This window comes from Periplaneta americana, chromosome 3 (assembly GCF_040183065.1).
Source record: "Periplaneta americana isolate PAMFEO1 chromosome 3, P.americana_PAMFEO1_priV1, whole genome shotgun sequence".
NCBI classification, from domain to species: domain Eukaryota; kingdom Metazoa; phylum Arthropoda; class Insecta; order Blattodea; family Blattidae; genus Periplaneta; species Periplaneta americana.
Window position 1 is genome coordinate 109,376,614 of NC_091119.1, and position 22,801 is coordinate 109,399,414.

General features: G+C 36.3%; 1 protein-coding gene across 1 annotated transcript in view; it reads left to right on the forward strand.

The window, feature by feature from the left end:
- LOC138697045 (WAS/WASL-interacting protein family member 1-like) overlaps positions 1–22,801 on the forward strand; it is a 248,145-nt gene that overhangs the window by 74,011 nt on the left and 151,333 nt on the right. The window contains exon 2 of the mRNA XM_069822639.1: positions 6,843–6,941. The gene's annotated coding sequence lies outside the window, so the exon portion shown is untranslated. The remainder of the gene's footprint in view (positions 1–6,842; positions 6,942–22,801) is intronic.

A 22,801-nucleotide genomic window follows, 5' to 3' on the forward strand; every position in this document is an offset into this window, starting at 1 on the left:
CCTTTTTTGAAACCAAACTGATCTTCTTCCAACTGACCTGCCACCTTAAAATACAAACGCCGATTCAGTATTCGCAGGAGAATCTTCGCTGAGTGTGATAGCATGCTGACAGTCTAAACTCATTACATTTCTTGGTATTATTTTTATTCGGTATTGGCAATAACACTGTCTCCATAAAATCTTCAGGCCATTCATGGAGTAAAAAAAAGATGAGTTACTGTACTTTTAGCAGTGAATTAAAAAATGGAATAAAAGGAAGCAGTGGACAGAGAAATGAATAGCAAAAAATGGTCAAAATGCTCAAGTGAATCTTCTGAAAAGAATAAAACTTACATAAATGACTTAAAAAACGTTTTTTCTCAGGGAAATGAGTTCATAAGATGCTGAAGAAGAAGGTGTATGTACTACGCGACCAAGGCGGAAACCGTTTTGTTTGGTGGCGCTGCGATTCGCTTCACAACACAGGCCGTGTTGTGTCCGCATCAGATGCAAAATGAAGCACATGCTGAACTGCGCTCGTTTCATTATTATTAACACTCTTTATATGTTATATGTTGGTATATATATATATATATATATATATATATATATATATATAGTTAACTTTATTGTTTAGTTTTATTTTATCATAATTATACATATAGGAATCTATTCAGAAAACACAACATCGGTGTTCGTAAAGGAGGGAACATGAATCTAAAGTAAGTATTGTATTTTATACAATATTGCATTTGTTATACATTTCTTACCTTAGCATTTTAAAGTGGCCGGACTCCGGATATCATATATGAGGAAAGCACCCGGTATAAAACCATCACTACCACCAGCATTGGCCACTAAAAGTCGTTGACCTGCACTGCTATTTGTATAAACTCCTGACACGTTTACGTCTTGCCAACATTTGTGAACAGTATAATGAATATGGAACCATATTTCTTCCAGGTAAATAATGGTCTACTACATCAGAGCGTTCTATTAGATATTTGCTTTTATATTTACATTTTTTGGGTGCAAACCCCATGGATAATATGAGTTTTTGTAAAGTTTCCTTGCACCCTTTAAAACCAATTTCTCTCTTACAAAATGTATGCAACTTTCCTAATGTTGGAAGCTCTTTGTATAGACTATAATATTTATGAACTTCTCCTCTTATGATACATTTGTCCATGTCGTCTAATTGAATCTTATTTGCAGGAGGTCGTCTAACTTTGTTTGGTGTCGAGATTTCTACACCCTTGTCCTCACATTCTTTACCTTCCTTTCTAATCCTCCTAATTGTTTCCTTATTTAACTTCACAATAACTGCAGCACGCTCTGTTGTCTTCGTTAGAGGTAGGAATAAACCCGTTGTCTTTTCGTCATCACAAAACTTTATGGAATTATAAATAGTGCTCCGCGTTTGGCTACGAAACACACGTATTCCTACACGCGGCATTGCGACCAGATCTAAACGCTAGGCATGGATGTGACGACACTCCAGCAGTAAACATACGGAGCGAGCACGGAGTTCCTCATTCTGCCACGACGGTCCCGCCTTGGTCGCGTAGTACGTGTTCGTCCTAGTACCTCTACTTTTTTAGTTTTCTATTTTATTTATTTACCTTTCTAAAATTATGTTGAAGAATATTATTTTTGAAATTATCTTTGGAAACATCTGATTTAACTTTTTCATAACTTTTCTTCAGCATCTTATACGCAAAACTGCGTTTATTTTGTTAGGATATTCTTTGCTTTTGCATGCCACAATTCACGCAACTCTTTATAGATAGAAATAAAGCTTTTTAAAGTTTGAAGTCCTCTCTTATTTGTGGCTTCTAACAAAATTTGATCGGTCTACGCCTCTCATTACCTGTATTATCATCAGCATAGCAAATTCTGACGCTCGATATTCGACTTTATCGTCAGATATCAGTGTGACTCTACACTGTAAATATTATAGTCAGTAACTAAATCCTATTAGTTTATTAATCATATGAAGTCAGACTTAGGAAGGAACTAGCGGTCACTGGACTGCGCGAGCCCTGGCGAGAGTTTCGCGCGACATTTATTAGAGACTTGATTTTTGAGCGGAGCTGGGTGCAGCGGCAGAAGTCGTAAGACTTAATTATGCAATTCCTCGCCTCCCGCCCGTCGCACACAAAGCCACAAGTTGCTAAACTCGGGAAGGAACAAATCTTCCAGCAATATGTATTAACGCGAGGAAAAAGCAACTAAAAATAATACTACGGATTCTTCTCGTCTCTTCCAACTTTCCAAAGTGTTTCTCTCATTAATAATTTCTAATGCTAATTGGTGGAGAAGGGAGAGTGAAGAATATTTATGCCAGTTTTCCATTACAGGCAAGAAAAACTCGGTATCTGCCTCCCCTTCTGTCCCCCTTCTGTAGCCCGGGATTTATTTCATTGCTATAACGCAAAAGTTGCTGAAGAAAATATGTCGCACTCTCAGAAACTTGTTTTCTTTTTTGTTTCAGAAACAAGACAAGAATAAAAGTTTAAGATAAATCTCGAAAGATTACGTATAACTTACTTCTCCATTATTTCTCTAGCGAATACTCAGGATGTCAAGACTGGATGAAAATATCGGCCATTCTTAGTGAAATTATTCCCTCATCTGAGAGATTCAGCAGTGTGTAACATGATATGAAAGATAGTCTACGAGGCCATAACTGAAGAACATTACCGTTAAAGTCATTTGTACTTTGTGTTTAGATTATATGAGCAGAATAGTATCATTGCGAACTGACTCGAGATCTGTTGCAAACAAGGACTATAAATAACATTCCATTGCTTCAATAAGTCAATACAGAAGCAAGTAAATAAAATAACTGATAAATAACTGTACACAAGAATAGGAACGTAATTAAACAAATAAGTAAGCAAATTTAAATATATTTTAGTATAAAGAGTTCCTATTTTTAACTCCTCACAGCTTCGAATAAATACTTTTAAAATTGCTCTACCTTGGTATTATCGTATGGAATATTACAAGAAATTTTCATTTTGTCGACAAATTCGCGAGCGCGAAACGCGAGGTACGAGTAAATTTATTGCATAGCAAATTAAATCTCGTGGGATATTTCGTAAAATTAATAGAATAATACATAACTAATAAAATTAAGTTAATAAAGCGTACTATTTATTTACATCGTATCATATCTAATTTACATTCTTAATGAAAGAATTACCTCTCATTGTAGTTCTAGCTGAGATGTACAGACACTTACTTATTTACAAATGGCTTTCAAGGAACCCGCAGGTTCATTGCCGCCCTCACATAAGCCCGCCGTCGGTTCCTATCCTGTGCAAAATTAATCCAGTCTCTATCATCATATCCCACCTCCCTCAAATCCATTTCAATATTATCCTCCCATCTACGTCTCGGCCTTCCAACTAACATTCTGTACGCATTTCTGGATTCGCCCTATCCATCTCAAACGTCTGGATTTGATGTTCCTAATTATGTTCCTATGCGTGCAGTTCTGTGTTGTGTAACTTTCTCCATTCTCCTGTAACTTCATCCCTCTTAGCCCCAAATATTTTCCTAAGAACCTTATTCTCAAACACCCTTACCGAAATAAAATTTATAGCTCCCTTATTGTGCAAGATTTGCTTACAACACACTGCGCATGTGCAGTAAACAAGAGCCCCTGTATGTATACTACTTGTGGACAGTCGTGCGAAATTGTTGCCTGCATATAGGTGGACTCCCATCAAGACTCGCTCCAAATTTTATTTCAATATCTGTACAAATTTCAATTCCGTATATGCTACTTGTGGACAGTCGTATGAAATTGTTGCCTGCATACAGGTGGACTCTCATTAAAATTCGCTCCAAATTTTCATTCCGTATCTGGTCATCTATTATCAGGCAGTACATCACATTTAACGATATGTGTCGGAGGAAGAGCAATGTACATCTGAAGTCTAAGTAGTGTATTATGTTAATAGTCACCGATGTATGCAATGGAGGGAGAAAGGAACTAGCTATCCTATCCCATTATCTCCTGATTTAATTACTTCATGAGTGTTGCCTTATTGGTGTCACTTAGGTTCACACCTGTCTTCGGACAGTTGACTAAACAACAAAGAAAAAAAAAAAGAAAAATATTCATTTACAAATAGGACTTTGGCTACCTAGTATTAACTGCTTTAAGTACATATAAATGACAAAGCAACAGAATAATGGAAATATTAATTTTTTATATTCGATTGACTGAAAAGATTTTTCTATAAATTATCTACTCATTTGTCTTTGAGTTATATCTGTTGATAATGATATTTTGAGGAACAGGCTCTAAGACGAGTGCAAACTTATACAAATATGTAAGTTAATTATTATTTTCTGCGTATGTTTTTCAAAATCTAACGGAGAATGTGCGATGACAAAATCTCAATCCGCGCCCTTCTTAGTTTTCCTTAAGATATGTGCTCACTTCTCGGAACGGACTCGTTCGGCGCTTTCGCCTTTTTATTATTTGCATTATTTTGAATGGACCATCGCCCATTTGGCCGTATCGCCTCTGTTCATATGACCAGATTCTGTTCAGAATTCTGGCCAGAAAATTCTAAACGGATTTCCATACGGGCCAAGATCGAAATGAGGCATGTTATGAAAATTATAGGCCTATCGATTGCAATGCCTTCATTCGCAGTAATATTTTTGTTAAGTCAGCTGTCCTAAGACAGGTTTGAACCTCGCAAGTGATGGGAAGAAGGCATTACTTATGAGGTAACTAGGACAGGAGGTAATGGGGTAGGGTGGCCAGTTTCTTTCCCCCTCCGTTGCATACATCAACAGCTAGCTACATATTACACTATTGAAGGTATAAATTAAATGGATGACGCTAAGCTTATTTTGTTGGCCCAACAGTATGAAGAGCTTTAAAATTCATCGAATTAAAATTATAACAATGCAATAGGTCTATGCAAGAAGCTTAAATGGGACGAGATTGGAAAAATATCGAATCAATCAGATATGTTCTTCATAGTTTATTTAAGTTACAGAGCTGTTCATTTTATTTAAAGGTTCAGTTCAGAACGCTACAATGAAATAATACTCTCTAACGGTAAATTATATCACTATTCGATTATTAATTCGGAAATGCGGACAAGTGAGCGATACTATAATAAAAATCCGAACGCCCCGATCGATTTTTTTTCCGGTAAGTGAGCGTCTATCTTCAAAAGATGGTTTGATGTGAAGTCAGCAGCCGAAAAAATATGTGACGTATAAGGTAAAGAGTGGTTGGTATTAGAGCAGTATTGTTTTTTTCGGTTAAGAAATGCACACAAATAAAATAAACTATTTTATTGATAAGATTGATTTCCTTCTGCAGTCCAGTACTGCACCGCTGAAGTACAACACCGCTTAGTTGTTACATGTTACAGTTTCACTGTTACAGTGATCTCAGTGGAGAAGTCGAGGGATTTATTTCTATATCAGCACGAACGAACGGCTGTCTAAAAAGAGTGTACGACACACATGTTAAATATTTATTTTATTTTGTTCATATGGCTTGCTTCACTCGTCTTGCGGCCTCGTTTCGCGAACATTCCTCTTCACAAAATAAAATAACTATTTGAAGCATCAAATACTTTATCTTTAAACTTCGTATAATGAGGAAGTAACCAATACAGGGTTGTTTCCGATCTCTGATAACGAATTTGAATGAGATCATGTGCGTCAGGAGTCACATGACAGCTGAACTGTGACGCGAGGCGACAGAGCAGTAGTGAGTGAACTCATAGTCAGAGTGCACGGCGACTCACAGCAGAAATTCCCTCCCTTTTTGGGAGGGGTACATAACAACCCTTTCCGAAGCCAAGTACAGTTATGTGAAAATAAAAGAAGCCTGCAATAAACGAGGTTTCGTTTTTTCCAAGAAAGGCATCGTCTGTGTACTCAGTAAGATTGGTAAAGCTCGAATGGAATTAATTTGTATCATCTCGTGGGGTGCGGTGACTTGTGACGGGAGGAGGGGGATGTATTTGCTTGCTTTTTCGACTCTGGAATTAATCCCATCCGAGGTTTGCCAGTCTTATTATGTACACATAAGATGTCTTTCTTGGAAATAACGAAACCACATATTTTGCATGCTCCTATGATTTTCATGTAACTGTACTTGGTATCGGAAAGGGTTGTTATGTACCCCTCCCAAAAAAGGCTCGATTTTCTTCGGCATTGCTACTGTGATACACCGTGCACTCTGATTATGAAATCACTCACTACTGGTCTGTCACCTCTCGCCGCAATTCAGCTTCGGTGTGATTCCTGACACACATGATGTCATTCAAATGCGTTATCAGAGATCAGAAACAACCCTTACTTATGACGTCTGACTATGAGAAGCCCAAAGCACCCGGATGTGCAGCAAGTTTTTAAGATAGTTCATCATAGTGAAGATTTGCCGATAATATTTCCCTTAAAGTAACTGAATGCACAAAGTGATGTAGTGATGTCAGAGACAACAGTGAGGTGTCAATGGGTTCGTATTTTACGAAAGTCTGATCTTTTAATGTGTATGTTTAATGATATTTGTTGTGTGCATTATTTGTGTATCCTATATGAAAAGGTATTTTCTCTGTATATTGTTGTGATAACGTAAAAATTCTGATAGAATTGTGTTACATACAATGCGTATGTCCACTACTGTCTCAACATCTTTTAAACTAGGTTCAAATGAGCACTCATATTTTCATTTTAGTAGTGATCATGTTGATTTTCAACAAGAACCAGCTAATGTTGTTAGGTATGACAATTTTTTGGTATCTATTGTTGTCAAATTTAGTTTTTTCTTTACACGAATAGTCACTAAAAGTAGCTTATCTTTATCATTACAGGTCAAGAAGGAAAAGCAAATGGCGTCCAGGAATTCCCGAGTAAATTCTAGAGACTAGAGCCGAAGGACTTCTAAGAACTCTTTCTTCATTAGCGTCAAGGTACAGCAAAAAATTTGTCACATCTTCTACGATTATTTACAGTATTTACATATTTTCTGCTTTGTGATTACTTTGAACTTACTGAATATTTTATAACATTTTAATAGAGCTAAACACAGAGCAAGGAAGGAAGAAAAATAGATGTAAAGAGAAAACTGGACTACTCATTTGTTTTGTAACGTGAAATTATTGAATGTAGTTGACATATTCTTACGATGAGATTTTCCATACTGCATCTTAGGAACACTTTCTGGTGTGCATACTGCTTTTCATGCTAGTAAATTGTGCTTGTGTATCTGTGAAATAAAGGCATATTAATTTACGCATGTCGTTAGTAAGATACGAGTAGTTTGTTTTTCGATAGAGCTCTGAAAATGTACTCTGTTCATTGGGTGTTGATTCTCAATATTTTCTTTTCCGTTTTGTAATAGTTTATTTTGCACGTTGTGTTTATTTGATGAAATATTTTATACGTTGCGAATGCAGACCATTATTTATTTTTACACGAATTGTGGTTGAACTTTGCTATTACGTCTCTAGGGTTTAATTACTTTAATGCCAAACTCAGCGAACATTCATTGGAGGACTATCCTTTTGATCTTGTTACGAGGTTTGCTTAGGATAGATCAGGATCACAGCATTTTTGTTTGAGAGTTTGTTATGATTATTGATTAAATGACTGCTTCAGAATCTCATAAGGTTACTAGTATGCAGAACACAGTGATTGCTTCTATTGCTTTGCTGTGCCGTGCAAAAACATTTGTTATTCTTTTCCCATATTTGTGTATATTAAATCTACATCGCTTCTTGACTTGTCAAAGACACTACAAAACTTAAACATCTAACCCAGGCTTGCAGAACTCGGCGACAATTGTGGCATTACGTCACTCACTGGAATACCTTCTTTCCACCTCCGCGTCATTGACTTGATAGGGGAGGGGATTTGTATTCAGTGTCTGTCATGTGATTGCGTACGGACTATAGATACGTCATTTAAAGCCGATGGAATGTGGACGGAGAACCAACGCTTTCCCCATGCTTTCCACCCCTCTCTCGCCAGTTCTGTATCCCTGGTCTAACCAATTTTGAGTATTTCAATGGGAAAGCGAATTATTTCATGCACGCACTTTCTACGACTTTGTAAACTTATTTTGTGCGAGATCGTGCGTATTTGCTTGGTTTCCGCACAAAACCAATCCGCGGTAAGTCTAAAATTCCACATTCAGTATTCCCAACCTAACACACATAACAATTTCCCTCTTCATACCGCTTAAGTGACATATTGATTTGACTGCTTTAGGCTTTTAACATATTATTTTTAGAGATGTTCAATATAATTATAAATTGGAAACTTACCACTGCAATTTCACTTGAATTGCACTGTTAATTATTGTTTTTAAATATTTGCAAAAATTAAGTAAACTCTACAACTCCACTAAAGTTACTGCATTCGTGATGCAAGTAACATTAAGGAAGCCGTGAAAAAATCAATCGCATGTATAGACTGGGGGGAAAAAAAGACAGACGTATATCACGGCCTGCTGGAGTATAGTAAATACAGAAAACATTTTAAAGCAACAATGTTGTAGATAGATATTTTTGTTTTGCAAATTTGCCGTCATTGAACAGAAACCAAGATGGAAATGTCATTGCAACTAATTAGAAATTCCTCTTTTAGGTATGTAATAAACGACCTTCGCACAAAATAATGTACGATACACGAGCGGTATGTTTTCTTTCAATTCTCGGAAATTAAAAAAGCTCAACTACGTTTCGCTTTTTCAAACTTTTCCTCGAACATGAAAACTTCAACATACCGGTCTTGTAACGCATATTACTATTACCGATTATTACGTTTTTCATTAAAAAAATCGATATGTGCATTGCTTTACTGTTCTGCATATATTTACGTAGAACTATGTGTGAGTGAGATCATCTGTCCTTATGTACGTAGAAATGTTGACGAACAACGCGGAAGAAGAAGAAGAATAAGGAGAATACAGAGAGAACAAGAGGAATTCAAGAGTACAAGGGAAATGAAAGATAACAAGGGAATACATAGAGAAAATGAGGTATACAAGGGGAACAATGGGAATGAAAAGGAAAAAAAGGGAATACAAGGAGAAAAGAGGAAATACAGGGAGAAAAAGAGGAATACAGAGAGAAGGAGGGAATCCAAGGTGAACAATGAAAATACAAGAGAACAAATACAATAAGAACAAGAGGAATGCAAGAAGAAGACAAAGAGAACAAGGAATTCAAAGATAACAGGGGAATGTAAGGTGAACAGGTGGAAGACAAGGAGAACAAGGGAAATGCAGAGAAGAGTATAATACAAGAAAAACAATTGAAATACAAGGAAAACAAGGGAAATACAAGGAAAACAAGGGGAATACAAGGAGAATAAGGAAATACAAGAAGAAAACGTAGGAGACAGGGAGAATAAGGTGAATACAAGCAGAACTAGGGTAATACAAGATGAACAATAGGAATGCAAGAAGAACTTGGGTATTAGAAGAAGAACAAGGAGAATATGGAGACTACAAGATAGGCGGTAGGAAATGAGTACTCCAATAGAAGAATTTGATAGCGAGTATGTCATTAGGAAGTGAGAAAATGTATTTTATATGAAAGAAGGAAAAAATTTCATTTCTAAACACTTAGAATGTTTACTGTTATTGGTCGTAATGTGTTGAGACTTGTAAAGCGCACACTCATAATTAGCCTAGTTTTATACGAAGTTTGTGCTGACATTTATATTTTTTCATTTCTTAATTCCAAATTTTAATAACACTACTCAACAAGGTTTTCATAACATGGACAAGAATAACTATTTTTATGTAATTTGTATGTCCTGATTACGAATATGTCATTGAAAAAGTGGCTACACGTCACATTTTTTCAAAAACTTAGATTTTTAGTTAGTGAATCGTATAAAAATGTGTTAAAACCCAGCCACTTTGAAAGAGGTTCTTATCTTTACCGTAGATCTTTTACACAATTATATATCATTTTCGTTCTTTTAAGGTACCATTTGAAACACACTTTCACTTTTGTAGGTTAAATGAGTGTTACCCTTAGCGATGGTTTATTGTTTTATTATCCTTATTATGCAGCTGCACGGAGGGTAGGTCACATCTGTCTATAACTGACTAAGGGAAAGGAGGAAATACGGTCGCTGTTGTATTGTTAGACAAGAAATGAACAATTTAGCGATTAGTTCTGATTGTGGAAGTGTTGTGAGCGGTACTAGTTATTCTGAAATAGTGTTAAATGGATCGCAATCGTTGTTCATGTAAAAATTTTCCGAATAGTTTCTGTTATGTTTGTGGGGGATTAATTTTGAAATCACAACGTCGATCAATTACAGACAACGTAAAAAAAGGCATATTACTTGTATTTTGGCTGTAAAGTGGGTGAACAAGACAAAAATTTGGCACCACACTTGAGTTGTGTAACATGTTACGTGAAGTTAACAGAGTGGTTGCGGGGGAAAATAACATGTCTTTTACTGTTCCAATGATTTGGCGACAGCCTACCAGTCATATGGATGATTGTTAATTCTGCATTACCAAAACGAGGGATTTTCAAGGAAAACTAAAGATATAATTGTGTATCTTAATCTCCCACCAGTAATAGGACTCATGCCACATTCTCCTGAACTTCCTGTCCATATCGCTCCGCCCAGTGGGGAAGATTGTCATTCCAGAGGAACATGAACTATCAGAATCCTCAGACTACCCTTCAATTTTCGCTGATCCCACCTACATTCCCGAACATCATAGAACACCACATCTGATACGACAGCCAGAACTTAATGACCTAGTTAGGGATTTAGGTCTTCCCAAGCAACACGCTGAACTATTAGGTTTTAGATTACAAGAATGGGACTTATTAGAAAAAGATACCAAGATTTCCGTGTTCAGAAAACGAAACGATAAACTGACTAGTTATTTTGTAATGGAAAATTCTATTTGCGCCTCCAAAAATGTGAACGGGTTGATAGATGAATTAGATATTGAATATAATCCAGAAGAAGAGGCTGTTCATAGATTCATCAAAACTAAGCTTAAAAGCAGTTTTATTGCACAATAGCAATAAAAAACCTTCCATCAGTGGCTCATTCAGTCACTATGAAAGAAACTTATGAAAACATTTCACTAATATTGAATGCAGTAAATTGTAATGAACGTCGCTTGGCAATTTGTTGAGATTTGAAAGTAATAGCTTTGTTGTTTGGATTACAATGAGGGTTTACTAAGTTATGTTGTTTTTTATATTTGTGGGACAGTCGAGCAACAGCACAACATTATGCGGTGAAGAACTGGCCTATCAGACAAGATTATATTCCTGGTGAGCATAATATTAAATATCCTCCGCTAGTGCACATGAAAAAGTGCTTTTTCCTCCACTGCATATAAAACTAGGGATAATGAAAAATTCTGTGAAAGTTATAGATAAGAGTGGAGAAGCCTTTCAATACTTAAATACTCTGTTCCTTCAAATCAGTGATACTAAATTAAAAGAAAGCATATTTGTCGGTCCAAAAATTAGAAAACTTTTAAAGGACAGCATTTCTGAGAAAAGACTTAACCCCAAGGAATTACCAACATGGAAATCTTTTGCATCAAAGGGTTTTTAGAGAATCACAAGGCAGAAAATTATCGTCAATTAATAGAGACGTTACTAAGAAACTACAAAAAAAAAAAATGCCTGCAGTATGTCACTGAAGATCCACTTCTTACATTTACATTTGGACGTTTTCCTCGAGAACTTGGGGACTGTACGCGATGAACAGGGAGAGCGATTTTACCAAGACATTGTTACAATGGAGCAACGGTATCAAGGAAGATGAGATCCAGCGATGATGAGCGATTATTGCTAGTTTTTAAAAAGGGAAGATTCCAGTTCTCGTAAGAGAAAAAATTAAGGTATTTTCTTATCTTTCTCTATTTTATTGCACGAAGAGTGGCTTTTATATGTCTTAATAGCTGGTCAGTTATTAAAGTATCAGTTTTATCATATTTAAGCTGCCCTTGGAAATTTTCACACAAAAAATGAGAACAAAGTAATTTTTAATAGGTAAAAAAACCTGATTTTTCTATGTATCAAGTAAGTATCTATAACACAAAAACGTGACGTGTTACGAACTTTTCATTGTCATTTTCGTGTTCAGCGCATGTAAATTAGTTAAGATCAGCCTATTTTATTAATGTTATGAAAAAAAAGTTCAAATTTGTTGAGTAGTGTAATTAGATCTAAAGTATCTAGATGAGTTTTACTTATTGTAAAAATCAGGTGTAGACAAATTCCGGACGCCAGGTAGCCATGGCGACTAAAAATTTTCATGTGTCGCTTGAATTGTTTATTGTGTTCAAATTTTTTAAGACTTGGATTTTTATGTATATACGATTGGTACATGATGTTAAGAAAAGCGGCTGTAGGAAGAAATTCGAAGTTACATTTGTTACGCATCTCAAGATACTGTCCTACTACATAGCTTCACAGAGTCTCTGAGAACGTGTGTTTGCATTATATATATATTTAATATTGTGTAACATATTTTAGTAAATGTATCTTCATCTTAGCTTTAATGGTTTTCTCATTGCATGTGTGGACAAAGTGTGGTGGCTCCTGAAAATAAAGGGGATGGCTCCTGAATATTTTTAGTTTTGTCTGTTCCTAGAAAAATTGATTTTTTTTTTTGCTTATAAGCTGCCTTTAAATAAATACTTTGCTATTGTTGTTATTAAATGCAAGTGTTATTTTATACTTGAGTACTATTCCTGTTGCTCACTGACTCATACACACAGGTATACCTTATTTTATTTCAAGGAGTGCAGTTCGGTGGCTCCTTTGAACACCGAACTGCACTCCTTGAAATAAAATAAGGTATATGCGAATAAAATCTAGAGATAAACACAGAGTACCGGAGCGTATGGGAAGACTGGTGAACTGCAGTGTGAACTTTTGACTCGCAGCTTGCTCTCTGTACCAAGCGAAGCTAGTAGCTATGATCGATGTATTCAAAGTAATCAAACGCAGGACTCTAGTCATCACTCACGATGACAATCCTTGGATCCAAGTACTACTATAATATACCCCTCTGCCCATATGGCTGTGTCGATTGATCTTAGTCCACACCTGTGGAGTAACGGTCAGCGCGTCTGGCCGCGAAACCAGGTGGCCCGGGTTCGAATCCCGGTCGGGACAAGTTACCTGGTTGAGGTTTTTTCCGGGGTTTTCCCTCAACCCAATACGAGCAAATGCTGGGTAACTTTCGGTGCTGGACCTCGGACTCATTTCACCGGCATTATTACCTTCATTTCATTCAGACGCTAAATAACCTACAGCGTCGTAAAATAACCCAATAAAATAAAAAAAAATCGATTGATCTTTAATATACAGAGTGTGTTCGTTCCAAAAATGTTAGGATTAGTAGAAGAAATCACAAGCAATAATTTGATATGTGAAACTCAGTGTCGAAAATATCTCGGTTACGAGTTAAAACCCAAAATAGGTTACCGTACATTAAGCAAATCCTTTCGTATGGAAGTTGGGATACCTAAAAACATATAGGAAACTTTACTTGAAGATTGATAAAATGCCTCTTCCAGTGTCAGCAAGAGTCCATTAACGGAAAAGTTACCTCCCTCGCTTTAATATTAATACTATACTATATGTATACAGGAGTCAACGCTATCTTGTGAATTTCAGAAGTGTTAATACCAGACAGCGGATTTTCAGTCCCTATACTGATCGTTAGGTTTACTTCAGCTGCGAGGAGGTTATTGAACTCATTGCTGCGCTCTCTCCGTACGCCAAGGGACGTGACGTCTTTCGCTGTGTCGGGACCAACGAGTTAGATACTATAGAGAGGCCAAAGACCTCAGAAAGTTGAAGACAATTGAACCACAGTCTAATAGATACAGTCACGCAACTCATACGTATAAAATATGCCAACATTTGACAGCTGGCGCGACAGTAGCCCTCTAGCGGCAGGCAAGTTAAAAGTGTGCACACGACATATGATAACACATCAGAAAACGGGTTTTGCGTAATTTATTTTATATTTTTATGCTATACAATAAGTGTATATGGTTCTTACTAATTCTACTTTAGAATCCTGGAAGAATTTCACACGCAGTTAATCTACAACTTTCAGAAGTTGGAAATAAACGTAATTCTTTCTGCTCCTTAGAACTGAATCATGGCCCTGATCACGTATCATGGTTTGAAATAATATAATTGTTTGTACGTGGACGGTTAATTCAATTCATTCCTAAATATATTTATAAACCATTGGAACTCTATATTTCCTGTGAGAAAAGTCAAAATTGTAGGGCATATCTCGTAGGTTACATCGCGTGGTGAACTCCTCTCCCTATTTCCTGAAAAATTAACTATTTTCCATACCGCAAATTGGGGTAAACTCGGCCGCTGAAGTAAACTTAAAAATAAAAAAGTGGAAGATTTAAACCTTAATTTGACAGACATTGATTTATGAAGTTCATTATTTTTCATTTTTTTTATTATTATTTTGAGTCGCTAATAGTGCTGATATTATGGTTTAAATTTTTATGGAAAGTTTACCGTATTTTACATTAAATTTCCAGTTTTCACACATAAGCTTAATTTTAACTTATCCTACCTATGTAATACGTAATTTACATGCACTTACTGTTATTATGACGTAGGTGAGAACAAATGAATACACAACTTTGTTGAAAACATTGTAACTTCAATTAACTCAGAAAATGTAGGCCTAATTTTATTTTCAGAGCAAAAGTGGTGTAAGTCAAAAATGGGTAATGAGGGTTAAAGTAAACATTCTGTAAAATACAGCGCAAAGTAGCAGTTAATATTGAATTTATTTAAACTATTAGTAGTCAGTGAATAGCACGAATGATATATTAATTGCTACCTTACTCTGTATTTTACAGAATTTTTACTTTAAACCTCATTACCTAATTTTGTCTTATACCACTTCTGCTCTGAACGGCTCAAATAATCACTGGTAATGTAAAATCAACACCAATAACAGTCATGCAAATTATTACAGAAAAGATTGCTTTTTATATTAAATTTAAAAAGGCTCTTTTATTTCTTGAGAACTTAATACGTCTGCCACATGAATCTACACCAACACATCAGAAATTTATCGACACAGCCTGGATTTATTCAAGAAGTGAATATTTTGTAAAAGGATTACTATACTCCATGAATTCTTGCAAAATTAACACCATGATACCTACTTGAATGCAATATAACGTTCAACTTTTGAAAAATATAAAGAAAAAAACACGAATACCGTACGAAAATTATGGAATTACTTGCATTAAAAACTGTAGATACATTATCCAAAATCGGAATGGTTACACATTTACACATGATCTCTGCAAAAGAGTAATATACTGTAACAGGTATTTACTTTGTTTTTATTTAAACTCTCCTTCCTGACATACAAATAGGTAACTGATAACTAATAAATGTTTTATAGAACACAATACGTAGGCTACTTACGGCGTGGATTATAGGTTATGACTGAGTTATGATTTTCTCTTGGTCTTTAGGGAATCTGAAGAACGACAAATTCGGAGATTTAAACTTGTTGTTACTGCAATTTTCGTCATTGCACACATTGCCTTTATTCCGACGCATGATTAAAACGTTATTATAACATCTCGCATATCTTTAAAGCACGTGCTGGCTGTATCAACCCTATGACCAGTGCCTTGCCTGCCGCTTGAGCGCTAGTGTCGTGAATGTTGGCAAAAAAAGTGTTGAAGTTGCGCGACTGTATATATTAGACTGTGATTGAACATTGGTCCGCCATGTTTCGGTTAGTCAAAACAAAGGGGCGTGGCTCGGATGTTGTAGGAAATGACTGTGATGAAGTTAGTATTATTGTGAATTGAGTTACATATTAAGACTATGTTAATAAGTAAAAAGTAAAATACACACAAAACTTTACGTTTTATAACAGCTGTAGGCCTATGTTTTATTAGCTTCACTAAATATAGCCCAGATATTAAATGACAAGCTATACTCGATGCAACCAAAGCAAAGCACCTAAAGACGGATGAATTTAATCGGCAGAAGAAAAATAAATAATTTTTTGACTTCGTCACAAATTTAATTACCTTACAGCTAATCTAACCTAACATGAAATTATGTAATTCAGTGCTCACCAGGTGATTTTAAGAGAGACGACGTATGTAACTAATAGGAGTAAAATATAGGGAAGGTAGTGGCGAAAATTAAAAAAAAAATATCGAGTAATTAAGTTATTGAGAAAAATTCATTTGAAATTGGAATTAATACAGAGAACTTTTGAAAACTGCAATTATTTAAACCACAAATAACCTCTTAGCATGCAACATAATAATTAAAGAATGACACTAATAGAAAGTTACTCATGATCATAACTCACCACATTCATTGAAACGATAAGATACTTACGATTAACATTGTTATCAGAAACAACAGGGGCCACAGCTAAGTACATTTCTTTTCGCGTGATAGAGACATCGTGTAGTCTAATATAATTTGAAACAAACATTGATCTCACACGTGTCTCGCAACTAGGCAGAGGCTTTTGCAGAATAAAACTGTTCTTACATTATTTTGAACAATAATGACAAATTGTGTGTGATGCAAGTGCTAACTTTCCTCTTTGTTAACAAAAAGAGCCCTACGCATTAATAAAAAGAAAATTGGAGTAAGCTCTATAAACACAATAAATACTAAACTCTTGATGGTACAAACTTATTAATACAGATATTTCGCTTATGCTCAGTCCGTCTTATCTTATATTCTCTGCGGCAGTGGTACCTGTATTGAGAGGGTTTAATTATCCAGCAACGAATATTATGATTTACGGTACATTTCATTTAAATCCGAGGGAATGAGACATTTCTGGAAATTTTAAAGTCTTAATTGCAGTGTACCTTTGATAAGCACTCCTTGCGGAGGCTGGCGGTACTATAGACCGCCATGTTTTTTAGAGAACGATCCATAGTACTGTTGGCCTCCGCAGGGAGCGCTTATCAGAGGTCTTCAGCCTCTTTATAGTATCTAACTCGTTGGTCGGGACCGAAAATCTGCTGTCTGGTTATTATTCATCTGCTAGTGGGATTCCCCAGGAAATAGGCATTTAAATATGTATGCTTGCATGACGGTTTGCTGGATTTCTGGTATTTTAGTGATAACTGCTCTGTTAGGCCTATAGCTTTGGACATAAGCATTTTCTTTCCACGATGAAAGAGTAAAGGAACGGAGAAAAATTCTCTCCGGCACCGGGATTTGAACCCGGGTTTTCAGCTCTACGTGCTGATGCTTCATCCACTAAGCCACACCGGATACCCATCCCGGTGTCGGACAGAATCGTCTCAGTTTAAGTTCCAACTCTAGTGGCCACTAAAGGGAACCCAAGAGTTGGAACTTAAACTGAGACGATTCTGTCCGACACCGGGATGGGTATCCGGTGTGGCTTAGTGGATAAAGCATCAGCACGTAGAGCTGAAAATCCGGGTTCAAATCCCAGTGCCGGAGAGAATTTTTCTCCGTTCTATTACTCTTTCATCGTATGATGACGCAGAATATCTGCATGGAAATATATGTACTTCGGTACATTAAAATAATATATATTTTCTTTCCAGATTACTTCTTATGATCCTCTTTATCAACTACAAACGCTTGTTATTGGTCAGTAAGACGTACTTTATGCATTCATATAGATATGATTCCTTTGCCATTACTATCCTCTTTTTGACTTCCTGGCAGCAGCTCATGTTACTACTAATAGTACACCTGAAGTTAGGGTTGCCAGATTCTTGTCAGAAAAAAAGGAAGATTTTTCAAGACATATCCTTAGAAAGAAATTTAGAAATTGTCACTGATTAATTGTGTCACTTGTCAAATGCACATTTACGTACAATATGCAAAGTAGAGTAAGAGGAATCAGTATTATATTCTAACAATTCACAACACTTTATTATTAGGTAAAAATGAATATAATATTAATAATTTTAAATTACTAATACTTACAAGACAATTACTATTTCTCATATTTATCTTGTGATTTGGCAGTCTTCAACAATTTAATATCCTGTTTGACAAATTGGTAGAACTCCTTATATGTTAAAGAAAACTTTTGTGACACTTGAACTTTTGCTTTTATCAGTTTCGTGATCGAAAAGTCTAAAGAAGGGTGAAGCATGCACCGGTATTTGAAGATGAGGATGATGATGAGGATGAGGATTATTATTATTATTATTATTATTATTATTATTATTATTACTCAGAAGTGAAGGAGAGGAAAGACAAGAAAAAATTACATTTAGCTATACTAGTACGTATACCTATAAGATTGTTAAATTTCCACGGCTGTTACAGTGATGGAAGCGAGCGGCTCTTCGTTGGCAGGCACGTGAGTTGGCTTAGTTCATATAGGCGGAATTGATATATTCTCTTTAATTGAATTAATTTAAATTAATTTATTGACGTAAGTTGTACAAACACCATCGCACGCAAGCATGCCCGCGATAGCCGGTTGATAAAAAGTTTTTTTATATAATTCGACAGAAATCGTTACAAAGGTTTTAAATATCCTGCGCTCTGCGACAATTCTGGTCAAACGGAAAGTTTGAGAGCAGCGTGCAGCTGTTATACGACCCTCAAAAGCGCTGGCGAGGCTCCTATATCAAAAAGACTTGTTTACCATAGCCGGGCTTAAATATGCCAGGTATTCCACAGACGCGGCGCGGCCCAACTTGCGAGTTAATATTTGTCCGCAGTTTATCGTCACTCAATTAGCGGCGGGGAGAGAGCGAATCATTAGCGTAATTGTGGACGACCGCCCGCAAGACACCCTTGCAATCGTTATTATTATTATTATTCATTGCATTATTACGGAAACTTGCGCGACGCACTTGCGGACCAGCTGGCGGTGGTCGGTGGCCTCACTCCCACACAATAATCTCCATGCCCCTGTGGGCTGCTTTACGTCGGGGTTAGCGGAGAACTCAAGCGTCTGCTGTGGACGACGTATGCGGAGTTAGGCTTAATTCAAAATGAAAATTAACCGTAAACTCTAACGATTTCAACTTAACCGTAAAACACTTAAGAGAAGTTGCAAGCTACCTGTACAATGAATGATACCGTGGGGAGCTAGTAGATCGAAACCCCTACTCTTCTTTCACCGCAACATCAGGAGGTGAAGAATTATAACAATGTTCCGGCTGAATTTACCTACCTACCTGCATACATACATACATACATACATATATTACATACATACATACATACATACATACATACATACATACATACATACATACATACATACATACATACATACATACATACATACATACATACATACATACATACAGAGGGGCCCATAAATGTATACACACTTCAAAGGTGCAAAATATCAAAGGAGATATGTTTAGCAATTACTATCACAATAAGAGCTCGAAGTGTTCCCCATTAGCATCCGGACGCTTATGGTTCGATGAACTATTTCATCTGCAACATTGATCAATATGTCCATTGTGATAATTTCTTCATGTAGCTTCACTAATGTAATTGGTTTTCCGTAATACATCATATCATTTAGGATCCGTCATAAGTGAAAGTTGAATGAAATTAAATCGGGTGAGCGTGGAGGGTACTCAACAGCACCTCTTCACCCTATCCATTGACCTGGTATATCTTGGTGATAGTGTGGTGGTCCGCCATCTTGTTGAAAATAAAATTGCTCATTCCCTTAGAGGGCACGAATGGCAGGTAAAATGGATGTACGAAGCATGTTGAGGTACACATGTCCAGTGACAGTTTCATTGAAAAATAATGATCCAGTTACATCCCTGGATGAGATCCACACCAGATATTGAGTCCCAGTAAATTGACTCCTTGTGTACATGAATGTGTGATTTTCAGTACACACAATAATGATAATTCACTCTACTATTTTGCTTAAATTCTGCAAATCATTTTACTCGCAAATTTCTCCTCCTCTTGTACTTTTCTTGAATGACAAACCTGCAGCCGTATTTTTTTATTGTCCTACCAATTGCATTATTTGCTAGCTATTTATGGGACTAGTATTATCTCCTAATATAATATCACACTACACATTCCTGTAGCAATTCAGTTGAACCTTGAGAATCCATATAATATAACACGTGTGAAAGTGTGTACGAATATAGATTTTTTTGGGCCCTTACATACATAGATACATGCTGCTGCCTTATTGTTTCACTGTCATTTTATCCGTGAAGATGTATCTTCTATTTTCTCTTCGGAATATGACTTCATCTGTTTCAGTTAACGCCCACTTTTCTCACTGCTCTGGCTTTATGGCATTCTTTCATAGTTTCACATGTTGTTCTATTCCTTAATATGCAATGATGTCTGGTTTATAAAATTTATATAATTTAATTCGTTTCACTGTTAAGATATAGCTACCTGAGACTATTTAATTAGATCTCGGCATCCGTTGCGTAATTTTATAATTTGTTACTCTGTCTTATATTATTGAATATTTCTCTGTGAAGAATAGAAACATAAAACGACAATAAATAAATGAAAAAAATAGAAAGAGGTGGGAAAAGGATGGGTTTATAAACTGCATGGAGGGCTGCATCATATAGGAATGTGTTGGGTGTGGAAAAAGGAGGAAATAATAGACGAAAGGTATGGCGTAATATGAAGTTGCGGTTAATTGATATCGAGAGGCAAGAGATTGAACTCTAATGTTTGGAAAACTCTTCGCTGCATTTACAATGAGACCTCATGCTTAATTGGGGGAGGGGTGACTGTAAATTCTTGTAGAAAAGGTAGTAGAGCGGGATTGGCTTGACTAAGATTGAGTGCATCGAAGGGTCTTAAAATTGTAACCGAAGAAGGAGACCGCATCTGTCCATTATGTGTCGAAAAGAAGTCATGAGAGCACATTCTAGCGCAATGTAAAGAAACAAAAATCATCTTTGGAAAAAAATATCTACTACCCTCCATACTAGATCGGAATAGAGGTTCGCTTGCATGTCTTCACCTCATGGGGAATAGTAAATATGAACAAAAGATTGGAGTCTTCCTCTTCAAGGGGAGACAGCTTAGAACATCAGCTGTTCCAGTTTATGACACGGACTAGCGAAGGTATTACACGGATAATGCTAACTATTGCATTATACATTTTTATGTATGTTAATAAGTCAGGTTAGGGTATACGATATAATGTCTGTCGTATGTACCACTTGCATATTAGTCTGTGCGTTTTATGGAGTGTGGTTGGATTTTAATCGTAGGTGAGATCCTACAAAGTAGGACCTGCTTTGTATAGCACGTAATGTCAAAAGACTCATGCACTGGATTTAAGGGCAAATTCTGTTAGTGTAATACATTTGTATGTATACTTGTTGAATAAATCCACATCTATCTATCTACCTTATCATTTCGGTAGATATATTTAAAAAGGTGGGCATTTTTTAGTTGAAACATATGGTTTTCTTTGGTTTAATTGAATTACTTGAAAGTTTGCCATGTTCCTATCGTTAACGTATTTTTCTAAATATGAAACCAATAAGCAAGACACTAAAAATATTACACCTCAACGCATGTTTTAAGTATTTGGAAATTACATCACATAGAATGATATTCGTAACTTACTGAGGGTATGTTAAGTAATTAAGGTTTTGGAAAGTCGAATAGTTCATGAAATCAGATTTCAGAAATTAGCCGTCTTATGATCAATCTTAGGAAGTTCGTACCAATACATTGAGCCAGGATTCTTTTATTTGCCGTGAATCTATGACACAGTTCTACCAACTTTACTTCCCTCCCGGCGTTATACCTCGGATTCATTTCGCCATCACAATTACACTTCCCCTCTTTCAAATTAGCATGGCCACCGTAAGTTACACAGAAATTCTGCTTCAATTGGTGAGAGAAAACTTCGGAAAAACCTCAACCAGGTAACTTGCGCCAACCAGGATTTGAACCCGGGCCCGATCGTTTCACGGTCAGACGTGCTAACCGATACCCCACAGTGCTGGACTATGCTGAGACTAAGAGGAAGGCGGAAAATAGGAAAGACTGGAGAATATTGGGTTTGCAGTGAAAGACCTGCCCTTTGGCATAATATTATTAATGAATATGTAAAGACAATAATTGAGAATAGTTCTTTTAAAATAAGGCATGTATTAATTGTCTCTAGTATGAACCACACCCCACTTTTTGCATAATATTTTGAATATAAAAAGTACGACCTTTACACGAGTAAATACGGTACATCACCCTCGACCAGGTTTGAGTCCACGAATCTCAAGTCCAACGATTAGCACAGTTACTATTAGGATACATCATGTGGTATGGTAGAAATTATGGGTTAGAGATGGGTTTGTTGTCATTGTTCTTTCTCAAGAAATTGCCGACGAATTTTGTCTGAAGTCTTCTCTCAGTGGTAGTATCTTTCTCGTGCAGAAGATATACTACATGATACCCTAGCTTTACTTTCCTTTCGAAGGATTCGGATTCAACGGCGAATAGGTAACCATTAGTCTACCAAGAATGTATTACTGTAATGAAAGTGTGTAAATACGAGTATTTGAACGGAATCCTGACAGGTCACCACCGCTTGACTGGATATCCATTTGTTACGGGTATCGTCGAGTATTTCTTGCATAGACGATCCGGATAGGAAAGAGTAACTTCTTCACAAAGAAGCAAGATGTTGACGACGTGGAAAATGATTGTTAGCTCCTAAGAATTTGAATGAGAACACTCTTTTCAATACACAATGTGCGGAATAACTATTTTTAAACTACTCGTGAGGTGATAGATTGGGCCAAGAGACA